We start from the raw sequence: 6744 nt of genomic DNA, 5'->3' as shown, positions 1-6744 counted from the left end.
AGATTTTGAGAGCATTGGTAAGATTGTTCGAGTGCTCTTTGAGTGACATACACGAGAGCTGAGCATATACACGTGAGGAAGTGAGTGAGGCAACCATATCTATACTTGCTTTGCTACTAACTTTTGCAGGTTTCTTATATCATGTCGGAGGAGATCGACGCATCCAAATTTGACTCCAAATTGCGCAACCAAGCAATGATGGGAGAGTTCCAACGCATGCTTCAGGAGTCCATGACATCCCTACACCAACGGATGGACCGCTTAGAGCTTTCTCAAGCTCGGTCCAATGCTGCCCATCGAGATGCGCCACCTCGCGAGGAGCTAGCTTTTAATAGCGAGGAAGATGACTTCATCCGTTGGCCCAAGCAGGATTACCGAAGAATCGATGATGGATTAAAGGGGGTCAAAATCAAGATTCCTTCATTCCAAGGCAAGTCTAATCCAGAGGCTTACCTAGAATGGGAGCAGCGAATCGAGATGGTGTTCGAGTGCCAGGACTACACAGATGAACAAAAAGTCAAACTGGCAACCCTCGAATTCACCGATTACGCTATTGTCTGGTGGGAGCAAAAGCGTACTAGCAGGCGCCGCAATAGAGAACGGCAAATTAGTACATGGGAGGAGTTACGAACCACTATGCAAAAATGGTTCGTACCCACCCATTACTATCGTGACCTATACCAGAGGCTCCAGACATTAGTACAAGGAAGCCGTAGTGTGGAGGACTACTACAAGGAGATAGAGATCACCATACTCCGAGCAAACATTGTGGAGGATAGGGAGGCTACCATGGCGAGATTCCTTAATGGCTTGAGACCTGAGATCGCCGAATTGGTGGAGCTGCAAAACTACGTGGATATGCCTGAGTTGATTGACAAGGCATCCAAGATTGAGAGGAGACTTAAGAGGAGGGGTAATCCTCGTAACCCTAACTTCTCGGCCACGCCTGTGTGGAGGGGCAACCCGACCTTCGAGTGGGAACGGCTTAATCCAGGGGTGTCCAAGTTTACCCCTAAGACCAAGCCACCCAAGCAGATCCTAAAGACAACTCCAAGGCCTTCATTCGACTCTTCCAAGCCACGAAGTCGCGACAAGTGCTTCAAATGCCAAGGATTTGGGCATATCGCCTCCCAGTGCCCCAATCAGCGTACCATGATCGTCCTACCGAACGAAAATGTCCTATCTGACAACGAGAACGAGTTCGCCGAGATGCCTCCATTGACTGAAGAGAGTGAAGATTCCGAGGTAGAGGTTGAGGCCACTACTGAGCAAATGGGTGTTACTCTAGTAGCCCGTCGGGCTCTTGCAACCCAAGTTAAGAAGGTGGATGAGGCCCAATCTGACAACATCTTCTACACGCGATATCACGTCAAGAAAAGAGTATGTAGTCTAATCATTGGAGCGGGTAGTTGTACCAACGTGGCAAGTACTCTTATGGTGGATCATCTTTCCTTGCCCACGTTGAGGCACCCTAACCCATACCGCTTGCAATGGCTCAATGAGAGTGGTGATATCAAAGTCACCAAGCAAGTGGTGGTGCCTTTCCAGATTGGGAAGTATGAGGATGAGATCCTTTGCGACGTCGTCCCCATGCAAGCTTCTCACATTTTGTTGGGACAGCCATGGCAATATGACAAGAAAACTACTCATGATGGCTTTACCAACAAGTACTCCTTCTTGCACCACAACAAGAAGATGACACTTGTTCCTCTCACACCTCAGCAGGTGCATGAAGACCAACTGCGTTTGCAACAGGAGCATGAACGAGAGGTGGCTAAGAAGTCACCCAATTCTCAGGCAATCATTAGAGCACCGACCGAGAGGACATCAAACCCTGGTACATTTGGTCGATTGGGTAAACGCCCTAGCTTGCTTGCAAAGAATAGGGAAGTTCGCAAATTACTTTTTCCAAGTAAGTTGTTTATGTCTTATATTGCAAAGAGGTGATTTTACTTTCTCATGAAGCACTCAATGACTTACCCCCTGAAATCTCTTCTTTATTACAGGAATTTGAGGATGTTTTCCCAGATGATATCCCCAGTGGTCAGCCACCACTTAGAGGGATCGAGCACTAGATCGACTTCATTCCTGGAGCATCCTTACCTAATAGACCGGCCTATAAGATGGGCTCTGAGGAGACTAAGGAGATCTAGAGGCAAGTGGATGAGGTCTTAGAGAAAGGCTGGACTCAAGAGAGCATGAGCCCATGTGCAATTCCCGTCATCCTCATTCCAAAGAAAGAGGGCACTTGGAGGATGTGTATGGACTGTCGCGCCGTCAACGCTATCACAGTTAAGTATCGTCACCCTATACCTCGTTTGGATGATTTGCTTGATGAATTGTATGGTACAGTCATTTTCACCAAGATTGATTTTAAGAGTGGCTACCATCAAATTCGAATGAAGGAAGGGGACGAATGGAAGACAGCCTTCAAGACTAAGTATGGTTTGTATGAGTGGTTAGTTATGCCTTTTGGTTTGACTAATGCTCATAGTACATTTATGCGCCTTATGCATCATGTGCTTCGCCCGTTCTTAGGTAAATTTATTGTTGTTTATTTTGACGACATTTTGATATACAGCAAGAGTCCTGAGGAACATGTAGCACATGTACGAGTTGTCCTTGATGTTTTGCACAGGGAGAGGTTATTCGCTAACCTTGACAAATGTACTTTCTGCACTAATGAACTTGTTTTTCTTGGTTATAAGGTTAGTGCACAGGGCATTAAAGTAGACGAGAGCAAAATTCAAGCCATCAATGAGTGGCCCGTACCCAAGACCATAAGTGAAGTTCGGAGCTTCCACGGCCATGCAAGTTTCTATCGCTAGTTCGTGAAGGATTTCTGTACTATTGCTGCCCCTCTGACCGCCATTATCAAGAAGGATGTGAAGTTCGAGTGGGGGGAAGCTCAGGAGAAGGCGTTTCAACTCCTTAAACACAAGCTCACACATACACCCTTATTATCCTTACCTAGTTTTGATAAAACTTTTGAAGTTGAATGCGATACTTCTGGTGTAGGAATTGGAGCCGTGTTGATCCAAGAGGAAAGGTCGATCGCGTACTTTAGCGAGAAGTTGAATGGTGCCGCCTTGAACTACTCTACCTACGATAAGGAGCTCTATGCTTTGATTCATGCACTGGAGACATGGCAACATTACCTGCGGTCTAAGAAATTCGTCATCCACACTGACCACGAGGCGTTAAAGCATCCCAAATCTCAACACAAGTTGAGTAAGAGACATGTGCGGTGGGTCAACTTTGTGGAGTCATTTCCCTATGTGATCAAGTACAAAGCTAGCAAGACCAATGTCGTTGCCGATGCACTATCTAGGAGGTATGCTTTGATTACTTTACTTGATGCTAAACTCCTTGGATTTGACCTTATCAAGGAACTTTATGATACCGACTCTGATTTTTCTGATATCTACAAGTCTTGTTCTAAGTCGGGTCAGGGTAAGTTCTTCGAACATGATGGATTTTTGTATTGTCATGATAAATTATGCATTCCATCATGCTCTGTTCGTGAGTTACTAACCCGTGAGGCTCACGGAGGTGGTTTGATGGGACACTTTGGTGTCACCAAGAATCTGAATGCTTTACAGGAACATTTCTATTGGCCACGCATGAGGCGAGACGTGGAGCGAGTGGTGTCACGCTGCATCACCTGTCACCGTGCCAAGTCCAAGCTCCAACCCTTTGGTTTGTATACACCTCTACCTATCCCTTCCGAACCATGGGTTGACATTTCGATGGATTTTGTGCTTGATTTGCCTGGGAGTAAAAGAGGCCATGATAGCGTCTTTGTCATTGTGGACCGATTTTTCAAAATGGTCCATTTCATTCCATATCATAAGACGGATGATACTACTCACATAGCTGATCTTTTTTTTAAGAAAATTGTCCGTTTGCATGGTGTGCTTAGGACAATTGTGTTTGATAGGGATGTTAAGTTTCTCTCATACTTCTGGAAGATCTTGTGGGGGAAGTTGGGGACTAAGTTGCTATTTTCTACATCCAGTCACCCCCAGATTGATGGCCAAACTAAGGTTGTTAATCGCACCTTGTCTACTTTGCTCAGGACCATCATTAAAAAGAATCTCAAAATGTGGGAGGAGTGTTTACCCCACGTCGAGTTTGCTTATAACCGTACAGTCCATAGTGCTACACAGTTTTCTCCATTTGAGATTGTTTACGGTTTTAACCCATTGACCCCCTTGGATTTGATACCTTTGCCTTTGTCTGAGCATGCTAACCTTGATGGCAAGAAGAAGGCCGAATTTGTCCAGACATTGCACCAGCAGGCGAGGGACAACATTGAAACTCGAACCCAGCAATACCTCAAGCATGCCAACAAGAGTCAGCGTCGCGTGGTGTTTGAACCAGGTGATTGGGTCTGATTACACTTGCGCAAGGAGCGTTTCCCTGTCCAACGTCGCAACAAGTTGCTACCCCGTGGAGATGGACCATTCCAAGTTGTGGCGCGTATTAATGACAATGCCTACAAGCTCGATCTTCCTGGTGAGTATAATGTCTCGGCTACTTTTAATGTTGCTGACCTAAGTCCCTATCTTGCAGATGATGAGGTCGATTTGACGCAAGAGGAGAGGAATGATGCGGAGGTCGAGAGCGCTATCCACGTGGAGCATGTGAAGGTGCCATTGGGGCCTATGACACGAGCTTGATCGAAGAGGTTAAATGAAACACTACAAATGTTGGTTCATGCGGCCCGAGAGTCAAGTGGAGAGTCAAAGGCCATTGAGGGGCTCAACGAAACTAGAGATGTCATCTTACTTGCTACCATTCATGAGGATTAGTTACCCAAGATTCGACCAAGGGCCCATAGTCCATCCTTAGTTAGTATAGTGTAATAAAGAGGTCCAATTAGCCTGTGGTTTGGACCTTAGTCATTGTTAGTCCTTGAATCAATGGGTCAGGCCATGGGGGCCACATAGTTAGTTCCTACGCTGAGCTGATTCGGGGGTCTCGCTAGTGTCGGCCCAAAGAGAAACCCAAGGGCTGGCCGAATTTCCTTGTATTTTCCAAGCTTTTATTAGGGTTTAGTCAAGGCTATAAATAGCCTTAAGTGATGTTTTACATTCAGTTTTTGATGATTAATAAAATTACATTGAGAGTTCTCTCAAGCTTCATTGAAGCACCTTGAATATCTTAGATTTATATCTTAGGTATTCAATTGACTTATCAATCTAGGACCGCGCTAGATTGTGGCGTCTTCTACAAATATCGAGGTTCGTTGACCACGTGGTCAACGGATTTAGGTGATCCGCTGCGTTCGTCGTTTTCAACGTGAGTCTCTACCTTCTAGATCCAAACCTGTCTGTATGGGTTACATCACAAGGTTGGTGCCGTTCGTATCACGTTGTCACCTTCCCGAACCAAGCCCATTTTCTCTAGACAAGGAATGTCCAAGTGGTCCATTTGACAGGAAAGCAGTCCTTCGGGCAGGCTTTATTGAGATCTGTGAAGTCCACGCACATCCTCCAAGATTGGTCCTCATTCTTCACCAGGACCGGGTTGGCTAGCCAGGTCGGGTAGTATACCTCCATTTGGATTCCAACAGTTTGCCGGCCTCCTTCTTGATCACTTCATTCCTCTCTGGGGCGAAACTCCTTTTCTTCTGTTTCACCGGCTTGAAGTGGGGATCTACGTTGAGGTGGTGGGCGGCCAGGTCCGTCGGAATCTCAGGCATGTCCTCGACCGTCCACGCGAAGACCCGGGAGTACTCCCTCAACAGGGCCTTCAACCCCTCCTTCTCCTCGGAAGGCAGCAACGCACCGATACGGAGGACCTGGTCGGGCCTGTCTTCTCTCAAAGGGAACTCCTCGATCTCGTCCCGAGTGCCCAACTGTCGGTCCTCCTCTCCCGGAATGTAGGACTCCAAGTTGGTCGTCTGGGCGACCACCTTCTCGGGTCCCCGGAGCATGGCCAAGTGGGGAACTTGACACTGAGGTGGAACGAAGAAGGAATAGCTGGGAGGGCGTTCAAAAAGGGACGACCAAGGAACATATTGTATGGGGATTGTTGTTTGACCACCACGAAATTGACGGGGATGGTCCGGCATTTGGGCGCCTGCCCTACCGTGACCATCAGGGTGATCATTCCCTCCGGATTGATGGGCGGCCCGGTGAAACTCACCAGAGGTGTCCGAACCGGGGTCAACTGTCGGTCTTCCAAGCCGAGTTCCTTAAACACCTGGTAAAACAGGATATCCACCGCACTTCCTTGGTCGACGTACACTTTCTTCACCCGATAGTTATTGGTTACGACGTCTATCACGATGGCCTCGTGGTTCCCTGACGCCAGGGGAACCGCATCCCACGGTCCGAAGGTGATCTCTTCATCCACGCGCAGGCGCTTCATGGAATCGTCCCCCTCGGGGGGATGTCGCCTATTCTTCTGAGTTGCGTGGTTGTCCCCTCCCGTGGGACCCCCAACGATGGTATTAATCACCTCCGCCAAGTTCTGAGTGTCCTGGTCGGGGGAGTGGCACCGAGAAATATCACGCCACTCAGGGCGGTCGCGACGCTGGCCCTCGCCCCTGTCTCCGCGGTAGGTACGTCCTAACTCCTGGCCTGGTCGACCTTGCCGCACAAATCGTCCCAAGAAGCCGCGCTGGATCAGATCCTCGATCTCCCTCCGCAGGGCCCAACACCTCTCCGTGTCATGCCCGACGCCACGGTGGAAGGCACAGTACCGGTCCTGATTTCTCTTGTTCCGGGGTGTCCC

Source organism: Coffea arabica, chromosome 11e (assembly GCF_036785885.1).
Source record: "Coffea arabica cultivar ET-39 chromosome 11e, Coffea Arabica ET-39 HiFi, whole genome shotgun sequence".
Taxonomy (NCBI): Eukaryota; Viridiplantae; Streptophyta; class Magnoliopsida; order Gentianales; family Rubiaceae; genus Coffea; species Coffea arabica.
This window is presented reverse-complemented; position numbering follows the sequence as displayed.